The 15216-nt window shown below is 40.2% G+C and overlaps 1 pseudogene; it reads left to right on the top strand.

Moving 5' to 3' along the window:
- Positions 1–14834: 14834 nt before the first annotated feature.
- Positions 14835–14952, top strand: LOC124546086 (annotated as a pseudogene).
- The last annotated feature ends 264 nt before the right edge of the window (positions 14953–15216 follow it).

The raw sequence follows: 15216 nt of genomic DNA, 5'->3' as shown, positions 1-15216 counted from the left end.
GTACAATATGGGCTTGGCTGTAGGAATGTGACAGGAAAAAAGACTGCTTGAATTCTGCAATAAATTTCAGGTGGTAACAGGGAAATCTCTGTTCAAAAATCACAAGAGGAGGAGGTATACTTGGAAAATGAGTAGAGGCACGGGAAGATAGAACATTTGTTACATCATGCTCAGACAGAAATGCAGATACAGACTCACATCACAATTTAGTAATGACGAAGAGTGGACTGCAGTTTGATAGCATCACACGGCAGAACAAGTGAGCAGGGAAATGAGACACTAAAGTAGTAAGGAATTATAAGATGCGTTTAAAGTTTGCTGAAGATGTGGATATTGCGGTAAGGAATATCTCAGTAGGCAGTTCTGTTGAACAGATATGGACATAACTTATGAGTGCAATCACATAGCCGCCGGCCGGAGTGGCCGAGCGGTTCTAGGCGCTACAGTCTGGAACCGCGCGACCGCTACGGTCGCAGGTTAGAATCCTGCCTCGGGCATGGATGTGTGTGATGTCCTTAGGTTAGTTAGGTTTAAGTAGTTCTAAGTTCTAGGGGACTGATGACCTCAGAAGTTAAGTCCCATAGCGCTCAGAGCCATTTGAACCATAATCACATAGCCCGGAAAGGCAAACACAAATAACTTTGAAGAAATTTTGGGTAACAGATGAAATACCCCAGTTGTTCAACGAAAGAAGGAAGCATAAGGATGTTCCTGGAAAGGTAGGAATAAGGCTATATAAATCACTCAATAATAAAATAAGTATGGAGTGAAGGGACGCCAATGCGAAATTGCTGCAGAAAGAAAGTGAATAAATCGAAAAAGAAATGCTCTTACGAAAGGCTGACTCATCGTACAGAAAAGTCAAAACAACCTTCAATGAAATTAAAAGCAGGGCCAATAACATTAAGAGTGCAATGGGAATTAAACTAGTAAACGCAGAGGAGAGGGCTTATATGCGGAAGACCACGATGAGGGGAAGGAGTTCTTTGTTGACATGCAAGAAGAAGAAATTAGAGTCGATATGGACGAGATATAGGATCCTGGGTTAGAGTGAGAATTTAAAAGAGCTTCGGAAGATTTGGGATTAAATAAACCATAAGGTTTTGGCTTGCCTCCTCTCTTTGTGTATAATGCGATTCATCGTATATCAATACGGTTGTTAACTGCTACCTGCTGAATAATGCTTAATTCATACAGTCTCTCCGCTAGGCTCTGTTGCCTATACGTCACCATATGCGCTAAACTTAAGATCGAAAAGTCCTCATAGTTTTGTGGATCTACTTCGTTTAAAAAGAGCTTGATTAATGAGCTTCCTGGAGGCTACATATTCAGATTATCTTACCTTGTTGTATCCATGTAAGAAAATTCAATACAGTAATTAATTGTTTACTCTACAGCTCTGCAATGAATAAGACAGTTTAATACGAATAGTATGTTGACGATACATTGTTGCTTGTGGATGGAACTCAAGATGATATTAATGAAATCTTTAGTACCTGCAGTGGGATCCACGAAAAAAACTGATTCTTTTTACAGCACAATAGTAATAACTGGACGGTTGTCTAGCAGTTTGTTGTTGCTCTGATAGTTATATATGTTACTTAGTCTTTGAAATACGACTGCAAACGTTTTGCTAAATCTGTGTCAGGGCTATATACCGCATTGTATTTTGTGTTGTATGTCCAACATCTCCTCTCCTTCACCAATTTATTTTGCTGCATGAAGTAGCCTATTTTTCTCATTTTTCTGCAAGTAAACTGATAACTTTTTTATTTCATAGCTCTTCTGATCAACGTATTTCAAATTAGATTCTCGTACTGCCTTTTTTGTTTATTGATGTGCACAGCTGGTGGTTTATCTGTGGGGTGAATGGAATATCCAGTAGTTCTGGTTATTTTCCTATTTTTATCTGTTAAAACCCTGTTGTAGGTGATTAGCAGTTGGTGATTGATTATATTCTTTCCAAGTTATTTATTTATACACTACATGATTTACATAAAAAATTTAATCTCTCTGAAACAAAAAAAAATTTTATACGTGGCCTCTTAATCATCATACAACTATTACAGTGAGTCTTCTACAAAACATTTGCAGTTAAGTACTGTGAACACAGAAACGGAAATACAATCGTTTTCAGTGGTCAGCTTTTAAAGAAACCTTTTGCACATAGCGACCGCGAATTGATTCGCACCACTGAATCTACTAGATTCCCAACCTCTTTTGTGTGTACCCTCCCCCAATGGTTCCATCGATTAATTCCTACTATTATTCTTCTCACTTTCCAGTCCATTACGTTTCTGTAGAGCGTTACACCACCAGCAGGGCTAGCAAATAATTTCGATGGTACGATTGGGGGAGGGTACACAGAAAACAATTTGGAATTTATTATATTCAGTGGCGCGAAACAAAATCACGCCTACGACGTGCAAAAGGCTTCTTTGAAAGCTTACCAATGAAAACTATTGTATTTCTGTGTTCGTAGTACTTAACTGCAAATGTTTTGTAGAAGGCCCACAATATTCGCCGTATGACGATTAAGACGCCACATACCGTACCACGCAGACTGCTTTTAGCAAATAAAAACAAATAAACCTCGACGCAGAATCGAACCCTCAACCTTTTGCAGGATTGCCGATCTTTAAAGTCCATTTACTGCCCGAAATTTGTGCAGTATGAAATTTTGTGTAGCCAGTATGTCGGAATGTTGGAAATCGCGCTGCGAAGTCCGAGTGCGTGAATTTTTCTTCTACATCTACATCTAAGCGATTACTCTGCTATTCACAAGCAAGTACCTGGCAGAAGGTTCAATGAACCACCTTCAAGCTGTCTCTCTACCATTCCACTCTCAAACGGCACGCGGGAAAAACCTAAATTTTTCTGTGCGAGCCCTGATTTCTCTTATTTTATCGTGATGATCGTTTCTCCCTATGTAGGCGGGTGCCAACAGAATGTTTTCTCAATCAGAGGAGAAAACTGGTGACTGAAATTTCATGAGAAGATCCCGTCGCAACGAAAAAACGCCTTTGTTTTAATGATTGCCACTCCAATTCATGTATCATGACTGTGACATTATTTCCCCTATTTCGCGATAGTACAAAACGAGCTGCCCTTCTTTCTACTTTTTCAGTGTCATCCGTCAGTCGCACTTGATGCGGATCCCACACCGCACAGCAGTACTCCAGAATAGGGCGGACAAATGGTTCAAATGGCCCTGAGCATTATGGGACTTAAGTGCTGAGATCATCAGTCCCGTAGGACTTAGAACTACTTAAACCTAACTAACCTAAGGACATCACACACATCCATGCCCGAGACAGGATTCGAACCTGCGACCGTAGCGGTCGAGAAGTTCCAGACTGTAGCGCCTAGAACCGCTCGGCCACACCGGCCGGCTTAGGGCGGTCAAGCCTGACGTAAGCAGTCTCTTTAGTAGACCTGTTGCACCTTCTAAGTGTCCTGCCAATGAATCGCAGTCTTTGGCTTGCTCTACCCACAATATTATCTATGTGATCGTTCCAATTTAGGTTATTTGTAATTGTAATCCCTAAGTATTTAGTTCAATTTACAGCCTTCAGATCTGTGTGGCGTAATGTGTAATCGAAATGTAGCTGATTTCTTTTAGTACTCATGTGAATAACTTCACACTTTTCCTTATTCAGGGACAATTGCCATATTTCGCACCCTGTACACATATGTAGCGTTATTCACACAAAACGCTAATTTCTTTAAACTAGCAAACTTTTTTTTTGAGTGAACTGAAATGGAATCGCAACCATGGTTCTTGTTTTAATTGGTCTTAATTAACATCTCTACGTGTCAGTGAAGCAATTACGAATACCAAAGATAAACAAAAGAATAGTCGGATATGGCCGATTACACTAGCTACTGTCGTTCCACAGTATCTAGGAGAAAGGTGGAAGCAATAAGACTACACAGATGAGAAAAAGATAACGGGTACATGAATGTCGTTTCTCTGCACTTATGAGGATTCAGTGAAAAGTATCTTGCGAGCACAGATCATCTAGTCTCCTTGATTACGTCAGCTGGATATCAACGAATAATTTACTGTGTGTATAATGCAAACTAACACAATCTGGTGTCGTTTAGTTGTGGGAAAGGGAAAGCATACTGCTCAGTCAACCAAGGGAACGACGTGCAGCTTCATCAAAGCATTTTTACTCCTGCTGTATGTACCTATAACTGCGCCTAGTGGGTTTATATTGACAATGATATTGACCCTGGGAGCAGGAAACCGTTAAAACTGACATACAAGTGCTTACATCAGACGACACTATTGCTCTGGAAGAAATGGACTGTCATTGGCAGAGGCAAGGTTTATTAAAATTCTGTTGATGTTGTAGTGTTAGAAAGGGTTTATTGCATGTAGAGAATCATTGTACATCTGCAACGAACGGCTCTGACCCCAAATCTGCTGCTCTGTACATCTCGTCAGTTGCTTGCTTATACATAGTAACTACTACTGCTCTACGATGTCCAAGGTAAAGGCCGTAGTCCGTTGTGGTCGAGCATCGCCGCCTTCGCCGTGATGTCCTCTGGGACCAGGGCGTCTTGCCCTCACCAGTTGCAGGACCTTCCCAGATGACGCTTACAGCGATTCGAGCCAGCTGCTACTACCGGACGCTCACTCGAAGAACCTGTGACCGACGTTCTTCTTGGTGGACGAAGGAGGCGGGGGTGGTGGGGGAAGAGGAACCCTCGACGGAGGTGGCACGGGATGTGCTGCGACCACCGTCTGCTTTCCGGACTCCACCTGGACCGGCACCTGCAATAAACCATCGTCAGCACTTTAGAGGTGAGCAGAAATTGAGACCAGAAGGCGGAACGTGTCTATAGCTTGATTAAGACCTAGCAAAATTAGAATAAAAACATATTGTTATTACTATACAGGGTGTCCCAGAAGAAATTGTTAATTTTTCAGGGTTATAGAAAGATCGCTCATTTGAAGCCAAAAACTTCAGATGAACTTATGCCCTATTTTGAATGGATTGCGACACAGAACACAATTAATGTGCGTGTGAGGGTACATTTCAACCACATTTATCCCGATCGCTGGATTGATAGTGTTAGTACCAATATGGACACACCTTCCGCCACGTTTGTGGGGTTGGATGAGGTCTGAGGTGTAGAAACCAAAGGTTAATACGCAAGGAAAGTGCGGAGGCAACAGGTGTTCTGCCAAAAGTGCACTAATGCATCAGAATTGACGTTGATGTATTCGAACATTTATTGCGGACTGTACAGCAGTTGTATTGTGTCGTGTGTGATAATCTTCAGATGTGAATGTGTAACAGATACGTGTTTTTGAAGTGATATTCTGTAAGACCATTGTTGCAATATTTACTAACTGTTGTACTTGTGTAAACGTGATCGGGCATTGAATAAAACGGAAGGTTAATAACAATATACATTAAATCTTTCCTATTTCGGAAAGAGTTCGGAACACAGCATAAGTCCACACAAAGTTTTTGCTTCAAATTATCGTTCCTGTTGTATACTCGAGTACTAACCGTTCCACCTAGGACACTGTGTAAAGTCAAATAAAAATTTTTGAAGAGTGTTGTGTAAACTGCTGAAAGTTACGCTTACAAGTTTGCATTTCGTACCTAAATGATGCAAAGTTTTTCTCGTTTAACTCAGTAATAGCAACAGTCTGACGAAACATGGAGCGTGTTTAGGTTACTGATGTTTTGATGCGAGTGTCAAATAAGTTAAATGTGTGAATAGATATTCACCCTTAACGCCTTCTGTTATCTAATACGCTCCCATTCTCTGTCACGCCGAACCCCACCCAAAGTGTATCTCATAAAGACCTCACCACAATTCTTAAACATAAAGCGATCATTTTTAAAGCTTTTCGTTTCAATTTCACTATCGTTTATCACGTCCATTAATCTAAACCGATTCTGTCATCTGATGATTATTTTTAATACTCCCCCCATCGCAGTAAAATAGAATGACATATCTCTACTGAATACATTAATACACAAATGTCGTTTTTCCTATTGTACAAATTTTATCAAAAAACTTCATCCGAGTTATTAAAACCTTCCGAACTCTAGTGGCTTAACTGACCCTGCAGGCTAGGAAAAATAGCTGGTTTATGTTGACTGATTTTTAGAACGAACTTTCAAGTTATGGTAGTATTTCTACAAACGTGTACTCCTGAATGCTGTTATCTGCACAAATCCCAGTCGCCTGTTTTTGTACAAGTCCTTAACTGGGCTGAATGATGTACACACGTTCATCCTTGTGCATCCCCAGAGAGACTCACCGCAGGTGGCTCCGGCTTGGGGATGTGTTCTCCCTCAGCACTGAATCCTTGTTCGTTGGCTTCGTACGTCAACTCGATTGTCTTCTCCGACTGCTTATCAACCCATGAAGAGCGACCCTTAATGTCTGGCACCAACTTGTCGTCGATTTTTTTGACCAACACGGACTCTTCACGCACTGTCCCATCTGGAGAGTTATAGCTGGAACGAAATGGAAAATAAACACTTCATTATTAAAGTATGTTTCTCACAGCCTATGAGCTATGCTTCATTTGATTTTTTCGAAAACAAAGAAATGATATCGACAAGCAAATATTACTGTCGTTTTCTCTAAAGACAAACAACAGAATGCAATACATTTTTGTGTGCACCTGTCACAGTTATTATTAATTTTTTTTCGAGAACTTTGCTTGCTTTATTCATGGACACAATATGAATTTTCATGTAGCAACTAATGTAATACAAAAGCATTTCTTAAATGGCTGAGTTTTCTTCACTTCTTGGTATGGCCATCACTATTTTCTTGATCTGAAGCAATGGGACAAACAAGCAATAGCGCTGCGCGTTCTTTTATTTAACATGTGTGCATTCATATGAGGTACAAATAGGTAAATAATTGCCTGTTGGCAGTCATGTGATGTTTTGTCATCCGCAAAGTTCCTAACTGTGAACTGTGATGCCAGTAGCAGACTTCGACGGGAAAACCATGAAAATTATTCCTCCCTTTCTTTGTCTATGTTGAAGCAATGATTTATTTAGTAGCATAAAATCAAGATCGTAAATGTTCTAATCTTCTGAACATATATTTTATTACATAAAAACTTCAGCTATTCATTAGCAGCACTGCAGTCGAGAACGCTTAGACCGAAATATTTTGGAGAAGAGCAAGAGAGCCGTAGTACATTAGAAATATGAAAGAATTCTGAAGGACTGAAAATCCAGAATACAGAAAGTTACGAAATGGTACCACTGAACTCGAAACTCGTGGTTACGCTAGTGTTATAGCATAAAAAACACTATGGGTAGAGGAATGAAGAATATTACAAAAACTGGGTATTAATAAGTGGTTGATGGGACCTTTTTCTTCGATGTAGTCAATAAAACCACAAGTAACAGCACCTGTTGCACTGCAGTCCACTTAAGTCTCAATCAATCGTAAAAGCTTAATTTTTTTTTCAGGCTTGGATTGCTTAATGTAACATACTGTACAGACCTCCTTGAAATATTTGATACAAGTTGACAAGTCGATTTTGTTAATCGCTTGTTTGTTTCAAAATATTTCGACGTACGAATACCGTCTACTTGTCATATATTTGCGCTACTGTGTATTGATTGAACAGTCCATGTAGCAGAGATCGCTTCGGAGGTAAGCCGGTTAGAATCCTGCGGGAGAAACAAATTTTGAGTGCCAATACCTGGCCGGTAAGGGGAGGCCAGCCGGTGGTGTGAAGCTCCACATGTTCTGGATTAAACATCAAATTTCTGCGCAGTGTCCCGTGAAGTGAGGGCATGTGACACTGCTGAGCTATAATACATTGCTGCGTCTGCTCCCACAAAACCCATTCCCTGAGTATGGGGCTATTTATTACACAGGGCGATTCCTATCAATGTTTTAAAAAACCATGAAGCGACGTAGATGATTCTGAGACAATTAATATAAAATACATGTGGCCACAAATTTCGGGAAATATTCAAAAAATGGACGCCAGATGTTGAACATATGCCGTCATGAAATGACCTGCCTTGTCGCAGGTGCGGTGATGTCGATTCTACCCTTACCGGTAGGGAGCAGTGCTACACATCGCTCCGCTAGGATACTCTGTTTTGAATGCCTTTTGTAACTGTGATCTGTGGTAAACGTAAAAGTTGCAAAATGTTATCCCCAGTGTCTTCTTATTTCGTTTCTTTTCTTTCGTCCTTTCTTTTTTTGTCTACAGGCTTTATTTAGTAAATGACACGTGTGGTGTCACCGCCAGACACCACACTTGCTAGGTGGTAGCCTTTAAATCGGTCGCGGTCCGTTAGTATACGTCGGACCCGCGTGTCGCCACTATCAGTGATTGCAGACCGAGCGACGCCACACGGCAGGTCTAGAGAGACTTCCTACCACTCGCCCCAGTTGTACAGCCGACTTTGCTAGCGATGGTTCACTGACAAAATACGCTCTCATTTGCCGAGACGATAGTTTAGCATAACCTTCAGCTACGTCATTTGCTACGACCTAGCAAGGCGCCATATGCAATTACTATTGATATTGTGAATCATGTACCGTCAAGAGCGACGTTCATCATTAATTGATTAAATTTAAGTATTGCATCAGCTACGTCCGTTTTTCTAAATTCTAATTTCCTTGTCCTGTTCCAGACCTCACCCCAGCCTGCGTGAGCTAAAACGCGTGCCTTTCGGCCTCCTCTAGTAACACTGTGTTGGCTCTCCTGCCAACCCACAACAACACGTACGTCCTTTACTAGTAACGATGCAGTTCGGAAGCTGACACTTACTTACTTGTGACGCAGTTGAGTTTTTACTGTATTGTACTTTGCAGTTAACCAGCAGAGACAGCGAACCGGTACACGAAGTAATGAACCTTACCCCAACGTAAAAACATAATTATCTAACGCAGTCCAAAAAAACACTGTCAACAAGACGCAACATTCGAAAACTGAGCTCCACCTGCTAAAGCCGCGCACGTAGGTCTGGAGCCACACCGACGTAACTGACTTGAGTTGGGGCGTTGAGGTGCGACACACCGACAGGCTGCATCGCTGCATGCGCGGTGAGATATGTCATCTGGTGATGTCACATTTTCGACAGTTGTCGTCTACTTTTGGCGTATCTCCCGACATTTGCGACCCCGTGTGCTTTATATTAAATTAACTATCTCAGCGTCATCTACTTCACTTCGGAGGTTTATAAACGTTAATAAGAATATATTGATCAAACAGGAATATCACTTGCGGCTGTTAACAAGCGCTTCTTCATGTAACACGACTGATGTCTCAAAACTCGTGCAAAACCACGAAAGCATTCTGAAATCAGAGATTCATCAACCAGTCACCTGGCCGTTCACAATGGACTTCCTACAGCCAAGACACTACAGCTCGATACGTAGATCGATCGACAGCAAGCCATGATGTCATACGGTATGGCCCAGACTAGAGATCAATATAAGAGAAGACAATTCCAATAAATGTGGTTTGAACAAGACCAAAAGGGAAAGAATATTTAGGATGACCAGATGGCAGGAGGAGTGGAAGGCAGTGCAGCTATGAGTAGAATGTCAAGCTGCTAAAACCAAGACTGTCTCCTAGGTGCTTACCTGAAGGTGGCATGCCAATTATCTGGATCGCCCACGGCGGACGACGACCTGTAGATGGCCCTCGGCTCTGGCGCCTCTTCTGCCCAACAGGCACCCGCCACCGCGACAGCAACCAACAGCTGACGAACAAATTCACAAGTTACGTCTACAAGCACATCACATTGCAAACAAACTAAGTTTTTTTAAGAAGGTCAGAGATGCTTTATTTTACGTATAAGGTTTCTTGTCTTGCGTGAAAGTACACTTCATAATGAGATTTTCACTCTGCAGCAGAGTGTGAGCTGATATGAAACTTCCTGGCAGATTAAAACTCGGGAGTGCTCTTGCCCGCGAAAGGCAAAGGTCCCGAGTCCGAGAGAAGTCATCAGGTAGAACAGATGTCACAATACAGTTACTGATTTCGTGGAAGACGAAATGATTTTTGTCTTCCACAAAATCAATAACTCAGTTGTTCACACATACGAAGAAAACGTCGCAGGAGAGACTGCCACGGCGGATCATGGAACAGGAGCCGCCAGGAAGGAATAAAAGAGGGAGAACCCCAGCAACATGGGCACTAGAAATTCAGACATTAATTAAAAGAAGAATGATGAAGAAAATTTATGGAGAGACAGGGACAAATGGAGAATTTAAATTAATTTAGATGCATAATCTTACACTACTGAAAATGTAAATACATTTAGAACTGGGAATGTAATAATAAATTCCATATTTATTAGCAAATGGAAATATTGATTAAAAAAAACTGAATCAAACATTTTTAACAGAAATATCATATTTCTTTTAATCAAAACTACTAATCATATGAAAAGGCAAGTACTTACAGTAAATTAAAATGTAGTGCAAAAATTGGAAACATTATTTAGAAAATAAAATATTTTTCTCATTTCCAGAGGTTTTACAGTTATATTAATGAATACTTTTTTCTTTTACGATAATGCATTTCGCTTTGCTGCATGAAATTTTAATCAATTTTAATAAAATGAGTAATTAACAATAATAGTATATTATTTTATTTAAATAAGTATGTAGAAAGTCAAAGGGAACAGTTCGTAAGGTACTTTATGTCCGTTCTTTAAAACTTTGTATTTTAGATAGTGTACATACCATAGTTTACTTATATCATGGCTGTAAGTGACTTGAATAAGAAGGTCTGTTCATCAGAATTGGCCGATTCCAACTAAGTCGACTTTTCAAGTGTCCATGAACATGTGATGGTACAAAAGCTATTAACACACTGTACGTGAAATCGAAAATATGATGATAAATCATGCTGCAAAATATAATACCAGTAGCTGTACTTACAACTGTTGCTCAATGAAACATGTAGTATAAATACCTTCCCCTGTACAGATCTGTATTAACAATGGAGTGCCGTTAAGTTGTGCTATACGAGGGAATAATGAAAAGCATTAAAAGAACCAGGAATTATTTTAAGCTCAATTTGATGATTGTGGACCCAGGCACAAACAAAGTATCGTAACGACTTTAAGATAACCTTTTTCCTGAATGGAACCTTTTTTTATTTTGAAATAAACACTCTATTTCGTTATTTAAAAATTGCTTAATTTCCCCCCTGGGGTAATATGAGCTACGACAAAACTTGTTATACTTACAGCATGTTACATTCCACACATCATTACTTTTACCATCTGATCTAAGATTCTTCTGCTTACAAATATTTTGTGAACAACACAAGAAAGGTAGAGAAAAATTGGCCTTTTGGTGCGAGAGAGTTAGGTACAACAAAGGAATTAAAAAGACAAGTGTTTCCCCACAGCCCTCATCAGTCCACTGCTTGGACAAATACGTAACTATTATCTCCAAACACAACAGAACCCTTCATTCCGCGTTAACAAAGGCATATGACGCTATCCCAGTTGGAAGGTGACGCAGCCACTACTTTCTGGTGGCAAATACATAGTCTGCTACATTTACCGACATTCTCGTGCGAAATATTAAAGTTTTTCGCCAGAATTTTTTTTTCGGATGGAGCGACAGGTAGGGTCAACGAACAAAATGTAAGAATTTGGGACATTGTACATAGTAGCTTAATTTTTTAACGTTGTGATTCTCGCCATGACTGAAAATGTTCTGTGTCACTGGTAGTAAATCGTACTGACGCTTCATCTTATCTAACTATTCCTATAATATATGCTGAATCAAGAAATACGGAAACAAATTTTCTTCCTTGCGTGACACCTCCAACAAACCATAAAAGAATTCTAAAGCGTTCCGAATAAAATCTGGTTTTTGTGCAGACAGAAGTAAGATTTCAAATAGGTTCAATAAATGCGAGTACAGCTCTTGCACTTCGCAAGCAGCGTGCCGTACTCGAGTGCGATGCGTAAATTCACAGTTCGTATAAGCCTCCTCCATCCATTCTATGTACATTGTTCCCAGCAAAATTTTAGGTGTGTTCATTCCTTCTATTCCAAGACTGTATCAGAAATTGACACTTGAAAAGGACATGCTACTAAAATTTTTAATGTTACTGTGGAGACATCTTTCTTCGCACTTGTTTCAACTGCCACCATTCCTAGAAAAAGTTTTAATACAAGTGGCGTACTTATGTCCACCTGCACTAGAATATAACACTACGTATCGTTGATAATTAATACTCCCTCCAAAGGCACTTTCGTTTTCTACCTTAGTTGTATTATTATCACAGTCACTTATTGTCACACTACCAGCTGACCGGCAATGTAAAAAACTGAATTGTTTTGTAATAGATTTCTGGATAAGTAAATCCTCTCTAAACACCACATCGCATTTTCTCTCTTTGCACAGTTACTCACGGCTTTTTCCATAATTTTTCCTTAGGAGTACCTTAAACACAATATTTCTAAAGCGCTATACGTTAGCATTGTATTTTGTCTGGTTTGTACACTCTACGGAATAAGAAACACTCACCTTAATCATGATGTCCAATGCGTATATTTCAGTGACAGACTGCCGTCGCTCTCGTCGTTGCTCGCATTTATACCTGCTGCCCGCGATCCCAGCACATAACGACCGGCTTAATGTTATCCGGACGCGGATCAACAAATTATAATCTATTTCTCAAGTAGGCAAGTCATTACTCCGGCGCTCACAGGCACCTCTCGTTTATGACGTCTGATGTTCTACGACCATCTCACGAGGCTCTTGGTATTCGACATTTCATATTGGGCATTGATTGTCTAGCGTGTAGAACAATCAGTTGCATTTATCTGTACCCGTTTCAATAATACATCAATAACGACAGGGGAGGAAAACAACTCTCTTTCCTTGTCAGTCGCCCACCTCATACTCTTTGCCATCTTCACCGAGCCATAAATTTATTTGTTTGTAGAATATCCATACACCGCAACATTTAGTACCACACTGACATGAAATTAAGAATATGCAGAAAGATACACTCTTAATAATGTTGACACAGACACATGCATGTACACTTGCTCTGACGATGATATGGGCTATAAGCTGTTCGTTTTTGGGTGTAGCTGTTGAGTTCCGTGACTCAGACAAGGCAGTTGTTCCTTTAGAAAACATACGATGATTAATTCATGGTCAATACGGTAAATTTATTGTTATGTGTAGGGATTCGGAGATAGAATATGAAAGGAGTGCCAGTAAGAGAGCAAAACTTCGTTTATGCCAGAGCTGTGAATTACTCTGATTACATCTGTATAATGTTAAGTATGGTTGAACTGGTACCTTGATTATGATTTGAAATAATTCATGCAGATAGATATACTTTATATAACACAGGTCTGCAAAAAAATATTTTTTGAAAGTTGTCTGAAATTTGATAACTGACTTTTATGTACTTTACAGCTCTGATTTCAAAAATGCAATCAATTTTTTTCCATCACACCAGGTTTTCTCACATAAAGGTAGTATTTTTGGGTATAATAACAAAATTTAAGCGATTTATCACATTTTTTCCAACGTTATAAAATTTTATTTTATTTACAAATCATGTTCTAAACTACATTTCCAGTACACTTCCATTTCTCTTTAAGCTCATAAGTCCTTATAGTAACGCTTTCGCTTTCTCTCCAAGCTTCTTTTATTTCTTTTCCGGCTGTGAACTCATCGAGGATCATCGCTTTTTATCATCCAGCAGTAGTCCGCTATCATGTTGGCGTTCCATTTTCCTTGATATCTTCTTTACATTTCTTTGATGTCTTGGTGGGATCTTTCGCCGTACTCTTCACTTACATCACCAAGGTTTGCAGGGAAGTAGTCAAGATGTGAGTGGAGAAAATGCTTCAGGTCCATGAGGAACAGAGCAAATAGCTGATTCAATGTTAGTGAAAGAAATATCCTTTTTGTTTTTCAAATTGAGACCTCGTACGTTGGAAGACCAAAAATAGCAGTCATCACTATGATTTTGAGGCTCCCTCCAAGCCATTGGTATTCCAAAACGTAAAGACTGCTTTTAAGTTGAAATCATTGCCTCAGTTCTTCAACACACACTGAGCAAACTTTGTGTGGGGCCCAAGGCTTATCTTGATTGCCTAACTTTATACTAAAATAGGCGAAATATACATTTTCAACAAAATCGGAAATGTTTCCTCGTAGCTTTTTAACGGTATAGTTACCACAACGAGGCAAAAGCAATCTGGCGAGTTTATACATCCTCTGATAGCCATTGCCCATTGTCCATAAAACAACTTGACAACACCAGAAAACAGTCACTACTTTAAAGCACTAGTAACAACAACACGTGAGCAGCACAGAGGGAAGTGGTACTGTGAAATGAAGGACAATAGCAGAAGCTCACTGCTTGATGATGGCGGGGGAAGGGGCAGTGCGACGGACAGGCAATGACGTGAAAGTACTGCTGGTTTCTCCTAATTACTCTTTGTTTTACGTGTATCTAGTAAAAAAAACGGCTAAATAATAGTTCATGCAGATCCAAATAACCAAAATGCAAACTCACTAGAGTGCTGAAATATCGAAAAAAGCTAAAACTAGACAAGCAGCTTGGGAAATAACTCTACGTGACGGAATTTTTTCACTATGTTTCCCGAAATCAGCGTTGAATATACTATAAAAATCACTTAATAAATTTGAAACAATTTTTATGTCGCAGACCTGTATAATTTAAACACACATTCTCTCAAGCTGCAAGGGTGGTACAATCTATTGGTTATTGGTTTTTGCAGGATTTCTTGTGTTTGTTATTTGCATGTTTTCTTTATGAACAATTTTGTGTGTGTGTATGTATGTATGGTGGCAACGGCCTTGCCGCAGTGGATACACCGGTTCCCGTGAGATCACCGAAGTTAAGCGCTGTCGGGCGTGGTCGGCACTTGGATGGGTTACCATCGGGGCCGCCATGCGCTGTTGTCATTTTTCGGGGTGCACTCAGCCTCGTGATGCCGATTGAGGAGCTACTCGACCGAATAGCAGCGGCTTCGGTCAAGAATACCATCATAACGACCGGGAGAGCGGTGTGCTGACCCCACACCCCTCTTATCCGCATCCTCCACTGAGGATGATACGGCAGTCGCATGTTCCCGGTAGGCCACTCGTGGCCTGAAGACGGAGTATATATGTATGTGCGTGTGTCAGTGTGGTAATGTTATTGAGCATATTTTTAATTTCTTATGGATG

The sequence above is a fragment of the Schistocerca americana genome, chromosome 8, assembly GCF_021461395.2.
Source record: "Schistocerca americana isolate TAMUIC-IGC-003095 chromosome 8, iqSchAmer2.1, whole genome shotgun sequence".
NCBI classification, from domain to species: domain Eukaryota; kingdom Metazoa; phylum Arthropoda; class Insecta; order Orthoptera; family Acrididae; genus Schistocerca; species Schistocerca americana.
Note: the sequence above shows the minus strand (reverse complement) of the source record. Positions and strands in the feature narration are given on the sequence as shown.